The sequence below is a fragment of the Halichoeres trimaculatus genome, unplaced genomic scaffold (assembly GCF_033239565.1).
Source record: "Halichoeres trimaculatus isolate MK-OKI-2021-1 unplaced genomic scaffold, fHalTri1.1 fHalTri1_scaffold_12, whole genome shotgun sequence".
In the NCBI taxonomy this organism is placed as follows: domain Eukaryota; kingdom Metazoa; phylum Chordata; class Actinopteri; order Labriformes; family Labridae; genus Halichoeres; species Halichoeres trimaculatus.
The window spans coordinates 32,636,731-32,649,024 of record NW_027437190.1 but is presented as its reverse complement, the minus strand read 5'-3'; the positions used below and the strand labels follow the sequence as shown (position 1 = coordinate 32,649,024).

At 42.0% G+C, this 12,294-nt stretch overlaps 1 protein-coding gene and 1 long non-coding RNA gene across 14 annotated transcripts in view; one reads left to right on the top strand and one right to left on the bottom strand.

Annotated features, from left to right (window-relative positions):
- LOC141801391 (uncharacterized) overlaps positions 1-12,294 on the bottom strand; it is an 87,303-nt gene that overhangs the window by 20,248 nt on the left and 54,761 nt on the right. For all 3 annotated transcript variants that reach the window (XR_012599393.1, XR_012599392.1, XR_012599394.1), the window contains exon 3: positions 11,761-11,830. This is a non-coding gene — a long non-coding RNA (uncharacterized LOC141801391). The remainder of the gene's footprint in view (positions 1-11,760; positions 11,831-12,294) is intronic.
- Positions 1-12,294, top strand: part of cspg5a (chondroitin sulfate proteoglycan 5a) — an 86,981-nt gene that overhangs the window by 41,322 nt on the left and 33,365 nt on the right. The gene's annotated exons all lie outside the window — the stretch shown is intronic.

Sequence of the window (12,294 nt, the reverse complement as noted above, 5' to 3'; positions counted from 1 at the left end):
GGAGGAAAACATCTTCCTGACAACAGCTGCGTGTTTAACAACGGATCAGGGGGATTGTATCAACTTTGAAAAGGGCGATTGAGTTTTTGTAACCATGTTTAAAAGAAACAGCCTGTTGAACAAAACGACAGATAGGGTGCACGTGAGTATTAGGTCATAAAACTACAGTATAGCCTTAAAAATATGGAGTTTCTTCACTTAAGGAAAGTCTGATGGTTGGATGTGAAAAAAAGTGCTTTAAAAGTTGATGTAGATGTTTTATTAAATACTTAAAGATCCAAAATGATGACTTCTCTTTGATTGTAGGCAGAAAAACTCTCAACAAATGGCAGGAAATCATGAGCAGTAAGGCACATAGTTTAGTGTTAATGTCTTAATAAAAGACAAACATGTTATCTGAATTTTTTGTAAAGAATAAAAAAAATTCTGTAAGGTGTTTTTTTGACAAGATTCTTGAAATAAGAAAAATATCTTGCAACAAGAAACAACAATGGTACATTTTTTTAAATTTCATGGTAGATTTATTTTTCCTCTTCTCAGGGATTTCAGGCGTCATTTTTGTCCTTAAATGTCTTTTAATTAAACATTTTCTGGACTTGTCTGGTGAATGTGGCTCAAATTAAGTCTGAAAAGACAATTTTTATGTAACATAAGATGTAAACACTGCAAAATGGACCAGGATCTTTTAGAGCAGATGCATGTATTAGTTCTACCTACAGTGCCAGGAGATAGAAATAAACTGGGAAAAATTGGCAAAAAAATCCAAAAGTGGCTTAGGAAAATTGATTGTGGCAGCAGTATTGGGAATTAAGTTTTTAATTAAATTTCAAAAACCATGTAAAAATTCCAAAAATGGTCCTGACAGTGGCTGAAAAAAGATGAATTGCTGCAAAATAGGCCTAAAGTTGTAAAATTGGGTTTGAAAAATGTAAAAATGGTCCTAAAGTGGGAAAAAAGTGTTTATATTGAGGTAAAAAAAAAAGGCATGAAATAGTAAAAAATGGGTAAAAATGGTATGAAAGTAGAAAAAGGTTAATATATAGGTGCAAAATAGGTATGAAATTGCAAAAAAAAAAAAAAAAAAAAAATTGGCAAAAAATCCAAAAGTGGCTTAAGAAAAATGATTATAGCAGCAAAATTGGGAATTACATTTGATATTAAATTTCAAAACACAAGTGAAAATAGGCATAAATTTGTAAAAAATGGGGTCAAAAAGAAGGTAAAAAGTGATGTTTTATTTAAAAAAAAAACATGGGGTTAAAATTGCCAGGTAATTTATGAGATGGTTTTATTTGTTTGTTTTCTTTGTTTCAATTGTTCGTTGTTGAGTTGGTCTTAAATTTTTATTTCAAACGACTTTAAAAAAGTCTTAGAAAGTCTTGAATTTAACCTGGGTTGAGCTGTAGGAACCCTGAATTTATCCAACTGTTTTTAAGACATTCAAAGGTTACAGCATCCTCTTTCCCTCTTTGCACCCTTTGCACAAATTTTCTTATCAACAACAGCTTTTACATCCAGGTTTTCAGGGCGGCTCTTCAGAAAATGCGCTGACTTTTGTTCCTACTGAGCGAGAGGAAATCACGGCTTTCCTCGCACAGCTATTTCTCGCTAAACGGACCAACTTGATCCAGATATTTAGGGCACATTTTGGTCCTCAGTCAGCAGATATTAGCAGCGCTGAAGCTCCAGAGAGTGAGTCAGGCGAGGCTGAGGCGGAGGGACCAGGAGGCGTTTCACTGCTGGGCAGGAGAGCAATATGGGTCAGTGGAGCGCTGGCACAGATGAGCTCCAATATGCTCCTCTGTTTGAGCGTTGGGCCGTGATTTGTGAGTCTGCTTACACATGCCGCTGAGTTTTGCGTGCACATGTGGAGCTGTGAGGCGGTGCGGGTGTGTGCGTGCAGCTGAACTGGAGCCGCTTCATACATCAGACCAATTCAATTACAGCAGGATGGATGTGCAGGCCTTTCGCTCCACGCAGTAAAACACACGACCCTTTGAAGAGCTGTTCGCTGACCTCAGACCCGCCTGTCCGGTTTCTGTTCTGCAGGCAGAAATATGTACCTGCAGGGCCGAGGAGCTCACCTTGCTCTGTGGAGCCGTGGAGCTTTGAACAGGAAGTTATGACACATCCAGAAGATGGTTTTGGATTTATTGCTCCACCATCTTTGTTCCTCGACTCTGCTGCTTTCATTTCTAGCCAAAAAGTGTATCATGTCGCCTCTTAATGTTGGAATTTTGAATGAATTCACTGAATCACAAACTAAAATCTGCATTTCTCCTCACATGACACAGCTCAGCGCGACACGTCGGGTGTGTGTTTCACTCTAAGCCAGATTTGTGCCTGATGCTTGGTGTCAACTGCAAAGCTTTTCACAGAGCCAGCTGCCAAAAACACGGCCAAATACTCATTTATGTCCAGCCAGCTTCATCATCAGGCTAAGTTAGCACAAAATAGTTTGACTGAGAAGTCACAGTCCAGACCAAACACATTAAACTCTGTATCCGATGAAACTGCAATGGATTATATATTTTATTACTGTAATGCTACTGTACACTTCCCTTTGTGGGACATATCAAAGTTTCGATCTCATTTCACTGTATCATCTCCTATGATCATGGCAGTAAACCCCTCAGCTGAAGCGTAAATAAGAGTGATTGCTCAGGAAGGAGGTTTGGCAACTAAAAGGTGCTTTCCAACCACTGGAACTAGGGTCTTACTTTAGTTCTGGGTGATAAATTCATCTACTTGAGGGATAGTAATTGTCCAGGAAGCTGGACATTTCTGATTGGTGGATCATTCACAGTGTAATTTTTTCCCTGTCCCTCTGTCCAAAACAAGGCCCCCGTTTCCATGACAACATCTCACCTGGAGACGCTGAGGGACTGAAAATGCTGTAGTATGCATGCCAGACCTGTAGTTGGCGATGTAACTGTAGAGACACACCCCTGCAGAGACTGGAATAAGTCCAATCAATTTAGTACCTCCCAATCGATGGTCTTCTTCAAGCCTGTTAAGCCCCACTTCCACCAAGCAGTTTGGTTTAGATCAGTACGGTTTGGTATGGGTTGGTTCGGTTAAGCCTGGTCCTGTTTGCGTTCCCACAGCCAACCGTGCCCTCTCATGGTAGGCGGAGTTTAAGCTGGATGCTGACAGCCGCATCAGTAACAACAGCGTGACGCCATAGCAGCGTGACACAGTGTACCCCGCTAATAAAATCCAACAAAGAAGAAACTCGCGACACAGTAAACAAAGAGCAACGATGGAAGCGTCTAGCAATTTGTCTTCTTTGTGATTTCCATGTAGCTCTTTGATACAAAGATCAATTAAGCTTTGTTTCAGAGAAGACTGTGTGCCACCAGGAGAAATACAGCTGCTACTGTCGCACAGGAAGCGATGATTCTTTCCACCAATCAACAGTCTGCAGTGTTGTAGCTCCACCTTTCAAGATCCGATTGGTTTAGTCTGGTACCTCTGTGGAAGGGCACCACAAAGTGGGACAGCTCGTCTCGGTTATTTGGGGATCTGCCCCGGGATCAGTCAGTGGGAACGCTGTAAAATGCGTGCTGTACCAAGACGAACGGAACTGAACTGCTTGGTGGAAACGGGGCTATAGTGTTAATGTGTCTGAGCTCCTGGTGTTTCAGTTCAAAGAGTGACCCTGTAAACTGGAGACCCTCAGCTGAATGTGTCAGCGGAGATCCAGTTTACAACAGCTGATCAAACACAGAAGAAGTCGTCAGGAACGCTTCCTAGTTTAGATTTATATCTATGTCATAATGTCTTTATCAGATCGGTGTAAGGATGGGTGCTGAATTAGATACTTTTATAGGTATTGACCAAATTCTGTCAAAAGTACCGGGTACCATTCATGTAAAATGAAAAAGTACCATGTTTAGGTACCTAAATACATCCTTGTGACTTTGAGGGAGTGGAAGAGTAGGTGATTTTCCATGCTGGACATGAACACAGCATTACAAGGTTATATAATGAAGAATAAATATGTTAAATTGAAATATATATATATATATATATTGATATTAAAGAAATTGACATTTTTTACCAGGTACTGGGCATCAGAACCATATCGTTTCAAATGTGAAAGAAGATACCCATCCCTAGATCAGTGTTTAATGATGATCTAAAGCTGTTTGAGAAGGAATAAACCCACTAGAAGTCAGCTTTTTAAATTAGCACCAACTAGCAACAGTTTAGCCGCTAACACTTGGCTCAAATCCAGTGTCCTCCATGCTAAAAGGCTAAGTGCAGTGCTAAGGATGCTGGTCTGTCTTCTTTCTCCTTCTTTCAAGATTTATTTTGCTTAGCGGCCTTTGTTGTTGTCTTACTGCCCTCTACTGGTCTTGCAATGTGTTGCAATTACTTTTATTTTTTCCTCCATATGTCACTGATTACGTCACTTGTAGCTTTTTCAATTTGACCGGCGCGATCAAAACCATGAATTAGCCGGCGAAGCAGGTCTGGCGTTGCCACTGCCAGCTGATCAGAGCAGAGCTGACTGTGGGCGAGGCTTTGCCTTTCTCGGCGTGTCTTCACCAGCTCAGTTTACAACGCTAAAGATGCAAGGCTAACTTATGCTAACATCTATTGACTGAGCCGACCCGTTCCGACCAGCAGCGTTCAGCCATTAGCCAGTACAGGCTCAGACTAACCAGAGTTAATCAGCTGACATCTCCCACTGTGGTAAACAAAGTAATTACCTGTTCAACAGAAACTCAGCTGTCTCTGCGTCAGTCTTCAGTTGCAAATCCCTCTGCAGCTTTTTCCACTGGTCGTACATTTCTCCAATATTCAGTCTCCGTTTTCACCTGTATCGCACATAATTCTTCCTTGCTTCAGCCTTTTCCTTGAAACTTTTTCATTTTCTTCCCTTCCCTGTGGAGGGTAACAGTAACAGCTTCCTGGTTTCGGTCTCCTGCGGCTCCATGACGCTTCAGTAGCTGAGCAGCTAGCTGACGTGAGAGGGGTGGTGGGGAAGGACGAGGCGAGACTATGGGAAGACAGGGGATTGGATGGACTCAATCACAAACCCAAAATAAGGGGAATGATGGTTTGGATTGGTCAATTATTATGCTGTTTTGCAGCTGATGGATTTTTTTCACTCTTTTTTCTTTTTATATTGTGCAGATCTGACTGTTACGGCCTCATAAACAGGGTTATTAATAATTACCAAGCTTTCAAATTGTGGACCATAGCTTTAAAGGACACTCTGGATGCACTCAGGACCAAACTATCTGGATTTAAAGGGGGAGGAAATACTTTTCTGAGCTGTCTCTGAGTGTGTGACAGCAGAGAGTTAGTGATTTAAACCTCACAGAGTCTGCTCCTGGTTTACCCTCACGTCACGTGTTTCAAATCATCACTTCTTGACTTTATTTGTGTCTGCAGAGTTTTTCTGTTAAACTTCAGACGAGATGGAAACCACCTCTTTAAACTCAGTCTGAATAAACACACGGCTCTGTGATCTCCTCCCTTTTGTTTTTGAAGCTTTCTACGGTATCTCCTCCTCTGGCTCGCCTGTCCCTCTGAAGAAAGGCATCTGACGGCGTGAGCGTCGTAAATCGCTTCTTCCTCTTAAAGCTGCGGGACTGACGACCATATTCGGAGAAACAGATGAGGAAACTCAGAGAGGAGGAGGAGAAAGAGGAGAGTGTGTTTATATTCTGAGTGTTTATCAGATATTGAAAAGGAAAGGAGGAGAAATAAAGGAGGAGGTGGAGGAGGACTGAGAGAATGAGTCAGAACTTTAAAACGCCTGCCAGTATGGAAACGACTGGAGTGAGCCAGGTCCAGTTAAGAGTGTGTGTGTGTTCGGTGTGTGTGTGTGTGTGTGCTGCAGCTTGATGTAGTTAAGAGACGTTTTGAACACCAACAACAGTTTGTATCCATTTTGGATTTCATGACAACATCATGGAAACACATTCATACACACACCCACCATCACACACACACACACACACACACTCACAGGATTATGTGTGTATCAGGGATCACATCCAAGTCAAAGAGCGTGGGGTCAGGGAATCAGGCCAGAGGTCAAACGCAGATTTATGGGTGCCGGGAAGGACAAAAGACACACACACACACACAGTTTGTTATTGCCAGAGGTAGCCTGGCCTGTCATACTCAATTGTTGACACACACACACACACACGCACACACACACATGCACAAATTTGTTTTTGGCAGAGATCTTTTTGCTGCAGGGTGACCAAGTTTGGACTGCTAAGTTCACAACACAAACAAACACACACACATATAAAACCAAGATACACTTTGTAGGATCTTGATGTGGGCGGGGCTAAAAGGCTCTTGGATCTCACCTCCTATTGGCTCAACAAGGTTTCCTCCTGCTATCAAAGATGGTCTTTAAATCTGGAATATTCTTTGGTGCCCTCCGGTGAACCCTTTTCTTTACTTCTTTCCACAAATGTTCAGTTGGATTGAAGTCAGGTGATTGACTAGGCCATTTTAACAGATTGATTTTATTTTTTTGAAACCATTTGAGAGTCAACTTTGCCGTGTGCTTTGGATGGTTGTCCTGCTGGAAGGTCCAGCCACGTCTCATCTTCATCATCCTGGTGGATGGCAGCAGATTCAGATCAAGAATTTCCCCATACATGGCTCCATTCATTGCTCCGTCAGTTATGTGAAGTTTGCCAACACCATGAGATGAGAAACAACCCCATGCCATGATGCTTCCACCTCCAAACTTCACTGTTGGTGTAGTGTTTTTTGGCTGATGTGCAGAGCCATTTCTCCTCCAAACATGGTCTGTAGTATGACAGCCCAAAAGTTCAGTTTTGGTCTCATCTGACCAGACAACATTCTCCCAGTATTCTACAGGCTTGTCAAGATGCTGTTTAGCAAACTTTAAACCAGCTTCAACATGCCTTTTCTTGAGGAATGGAGTCTTGCGGGCTGAGCGTCCATAGAGGCCATGGCGGTGGAGTGCATTGCCTATTGTTTTCTCTGTAACAATTGTACCTGCTGCCTCCAAGTCTTTCTGGAGCACTTTCAGGGTGGTCCTTGGCTGGTTGAGTACTCCTCTGACTATCTTTCTGACTCCCTGGTCAGAAATCTTCAAGGAGCTCCTGTGCGTGGCCTGTTGATGGTAAGGTGGTGCTTCTTCCACTTATGAATAATGGCCCCAACGGTGCTGACTGGAATATTCAGGTGCTTTGATATAAATCTTGATTCTACATAATCATTATTTATGGACCTGAACGTTGTGATTTCTCTACACGTGTGGATTATTTGAATTAATACCAATGTCTGGTAGAAATTTTGTTTGAATTGCAGCTTTGGGAATAAATGTAATGAGAAAAAAGTTAACGCGTCAATACTTATTTTCCCCACTGTAAATGAAATGGACTGGCTCAGTTTGCACGGCAGCCAATCAATCATTAGCGTTAAACCCTATAGGGAGGTCAATCCACTTACTGCAGTCAGATCCTTAAAATATGATCCGGCTGTTTCTCTGAGCTCTGAGGCTTCGCTCTCTAAGCGTAGGAAACAGTCAGATTCAGAGCGAGGTTAAAGGTAACCATGTGTCAGCTGCCTACAGGGCTCCGTGAGCGTCTTGACGGCTCATAACCAGCCTGGTGATGGTCACAGTGAGTCAAAGTGGGGACACATCTGCAGACCACTAATTGGTTCACAGTTTATGGGATGGTGAGGGCTCTCTGGGGACTGCGAGGTTTGTCCTAATAGGTTTTTGGTCTCAGTCATGTCCAAACATCCTGAGCGTGATTGGATCGTGTTAGGCGTTAACCAGTTGTTGTAAATGATGATGGGGGTTTGTGCATCTCATGTGTAAGAGCACATAAGGAGGAAGTTCATTCTCTGTCTTTGCTTGTTTGGTGGAAACTGTGGTAAAAATATCAGCTTCTAAAACAAAATGTCTGAAAATAACCCACTATTATTACCGTGTTTGAAATCAGTCGTACTCTTCTGATGCCAAATGTAGTCCACAGATTACGCCGTAGTTTTTCCAGATTGGAGGATTTAGCATTACAGCCTGATTGGATTGAACAGTCTCCATCCACTGCAGATATTAATAAGGTTATACTGGATCCATCTGCATAATGAAGCCCAGGCACTGATGTTTTATTTAAGCTGGTTTGTTTGGAACGTGCAGCAGAGGGGCGGCTGCCTCGGGGAAATCTCAGCTTGTAGCTGATGAAAGACAAAAAGCATCTGACCTAAAATGAAAACATGAACGCTGTCAGACGGAGGCGGCCTGGTTTGTAGCGTCACTTTCTTTCTGCTCTGTTTTTCTTTACGGGGTTTGTTGAATTGCTGAGTCTTTCAGACATCCTGAACTCTCTGTGGCACAGACCTCCAGGGTTCATGATCCTTTTATAATGTTTCATCACCTCGTTTCTGTCTGATAAAGTCAAATTAGTTTTTAAGTTTCTTGTATTAAGACATTTTAATTTAAAAAAAACTTGACAGGCAATTTTTTTCTTAACTCATTTGTGCTTTTATTTATTTATTTTTTGAAGAAACTCAGGCCTCACTTTTAGCTTTTAATATCTTGAAATAAGATTTTTTTTCTGGACATGTCAGGTAAATGTGGCTCTAGGTCTGAGAGCCACAGAGACATTAACACTTCCTTAAGGCTGTGTTATGTTTTCCGCGCACATGACGTATGGAAATAAGATGCACAAGATCCACGTGAGACCCCACACGGCATCCATTGGTGTCCATTCCCAAACTGCAGGGGGCAGTGTATATTTGCTTTGTTTACAACATTTACATATCTGTCCTGGGGATTTTTCTACGTTCCTTGAAACCGATTTCTCTTCTCTGACGAGTGTGGCCGGAATTTCTTGGCATGAATTATATAGCACTCGGTTATCGCGATGATCTCTGTGTGAAGAGTCATACAGATGCCTGTATTTCTGCACTTCAACCACTAGGAGATCCTGTTCTTCCGTTATCTTGTCAGCATGTCTCTGTCCGGCAGGTTAGAAATTTTCGAGTGAGGGCGGCGCGGAAATTTTCCATGTGAAAGAGACCTTGCGAGGGGGTATAGGTGCGAAAATGACGTCATTTATCCACACAAAGCCATGCACACCCCGCAAACACGTCAAGCATAAATCAGCCTTCAAATTTCAGTTTTTGCAGTGTACTCTTATCCAGTAGCGGCTGGCCAATAGAGGGCGCTCACAACATTAACTTGAGTAAGAAAAAAAAAAAAAGCTGTAAGTCATGAAGTACGAGTGAGAATTGGCAAAAACCTCACAATATGTTGCATTCTATGATACTTGAGTCATGGTATGATAATATTACAATAAGGGATGGGTACCTTTCACATTTGAAATAATACGGTACCAATGCCCAGTATCTCGCAATCAGTACCGGTACTCAACAGTACTCATTTTCGGTACTTTTTTGTGTTTATGTACTAAAAAATATCATTTTTTATAATAAAATATTAATAAAATTGTAATTAAACTTATTCAATTGCTTGTATTTAGCCTTGCAATGCTGAGTTCATGTCCAGCATGGAAAATCACCTACTCTCCCACTCCCTCACAGACGCAAGGATGCATTTAGGTACCTGAACATAGTACCTTTTTGTTTTATGCGAATCAGTACCTGGTACTTTTGACAGAATTTGGTTGGTACCTATAGAAGTATCTAATTTGGTAACCATCTCTAATCAAGATATCACAGTATTGTAATATATTATTGTAGCACGTGCTGGTCTAATATACGTCTGGTATGTGGCAAGACATAAGCAAACAATAAGTGAGTTAAGCAATTATTAATATATGGCATTAAATTCAAGTTTTCTTTCAAAAATTTTAAAATTTTGTAATTTTTTTTTTAATTTCCAAAAAAAAAAAAAAAAATTGAAATTTTTTAAACATTTTTGAAAATTTTAATTTTTGGGGGGAATTTCAAAATATGTGTGAAATTTTCAAAGATGTCGGCAAATTTTTTAAAAATTCATTTTTTTTTTTTTTTTAATTTCGAATTTTTTTAAAAAAAATATTAAAATCTCAGACATCATGTAAAATTTCATTTATTCAAAAAAAAAAAGGTTTTCATTTTTCACTAGATTTTATCTTTGCACTGAATTTTATACACCTAGCGGTCTTTATTGTGAAGATGAAGTAGATTTTGTGGCTCCTGAATGACTTTAATCCAAGTGAGCTGAGGTAAAAAGTCTCCTGTGAAGTAAAGGTTGCAGACCCCTGCTTTAGAGTGATGAGAAACTTTGCTCGGATGAGTTTTTGTTCCAGATCCAGGATCACAGCTGACCCTTTATGATCCAGATTGTTATGGAAAAAGAGTTTCCAGTGACTCCAGCGTTTACTCTCCTGTCCCCTGCTGGCCTCAGATCCACCTCTGTGTTCAGTGTGTTCCCAGCTTTTCCCGCTCTCTGCAGAGATTGCATAAGAAAAACAGTCTTTGCTCCGAGGGGGAAACATTTAAAAATAGATTTGTTTCATGCAAATGGAATTTATGCTAAATTATTCTGTAAACGCGGTGACGTGTCCTCTGCTGTCGGTCCAGCTCTCACACTTTCAGGTCCGGTGTCCTGCTGCTCCTCCTGCAACCTTCCAAAGACCTCGGTGAAACTCATTTATCTGCTCGGCTTGATGTGCAGCTTTAATCAGCCCACATCTGTTGTTGGGAAAGTTTATTTTCTGTATTTTTAGAATGCACCGTCCGACATGTCTTCAGTTTGTTCAGGAGCTTGTCTCTGATTTTGCCTTTTTGCTGACGGTTGGACGTCTGCCCCTGGTGTTTTCTGTCTTTACAGTCAACATCTGACGTGAGGTTAGAGCTCAGAAACAACACCACAGAGTCGTCTGGATGCACAGATTTGTTTACGAGGATGAATAAAATCATCCAGGAGCTGTTTTTGTTCATTTTTCATAACAGATTTGTTTCTAAGACACCAGGACTTTTCCTCTCACCACAAACACCTCCTGCTGCGTGTCCTCTGCTGGCCTTAAACTAACCCAACTGTCTGTCCTGGATCAGCCTCCCCCCCTCCACTCCTCACCCTCCATTAGTCCTCATCAAAACCATCAGGGGGTCTTATTAGAGGACCACAACCCCATCTGCAGCACTGTCACCCCGAGCAGGAAGAATTAAAGCCTCTCTCTGTCCTCCTCCCCGCCTCGCGCCCCAGCAGGCCGGTCTAATCAGGTAAATATTGAGAGCGTTTGTTAGCTCTCTGTAACGCGGCCCACGGCTGACCTAATACTGAGTTTGCTGTGCTCCCGCCGGGCTACGACCACGCTTTGAACACGCCTGTGATGGAGATAATGACAGGTTGGGGAGGCACAACGGGGAGGCCTGAGGGACTCAGACTCAGGGATCAGGTCTTTGTGTGAAGAGAAGCGATCTGACAGGAAGAGGTTTCTGTCCCTGATGAGGAGTCGTTTCCAGCTCTGTGCGTCCGTCCAGGAACAGAGGCTGAGGATGGGAGGAAATTCAATCCTAATCTTTAAAATTCATCCAAGAACTGTTCCCAAAATGATGTTCCAAAGGATTTTAACAAATAAGAACGCTGTGATTCTTAGTTTGATATGAAACGTCCAAGAAGAAGAAGAACCAGCAGTGTGTTGGCACAAACACAACTCAGAGAGGAGCGTTTCAGCTACAGATTAACACAAACCGTGTCCCTCAAATCCTTTAACAGCCAAGAGGAAACTTTCAGTCTCAAACCAGCACAAGAATCGTTCTTTAAGAATAATGTTTAAACTTCAAACTCACAGACAGCAAGGCAGCAATCCTCGATGCAGGAGACGGTGGCGGGATTGATGCATATCCACTTGTTTGATCGCTGTTTTGAAGAAACATAGAAACAGTGCAATGATTCAACACAGGGTTTTGATATTTGTTCATTAGCTAAACACTTTGGTGCAGTTTTCCTGATCACCATGGCAAACATTGTTTGACATAAAAGTAGTTTGGAGATTTTTGAAGAATAACCATTCTCAGGTTTCCCAGATACTCAAACTTAGCAGAGTATCTGGGAAACCAGGTCTAATGCCGCGGCCACACCAAACGCGAACACGCGAATTTACTCGCGCGAATGGCCTGTCACGCGCCGCGTGAACGCCCGAGTCTCGCCGCTGGACTTTTTTGACAACCTGAGGCGCGAACACGCGAATGCGCGGTACTGCGCATGCGGAGTAGAGAGCTCATTCATTTAAAGACCGAAAGTCCAAAAGAGCATCTGAAAAACAATGAGCTGTGGTTTCCAAAGCATGACAGGAGAGTGTGTGAAAGCTTTGGAGATCACAA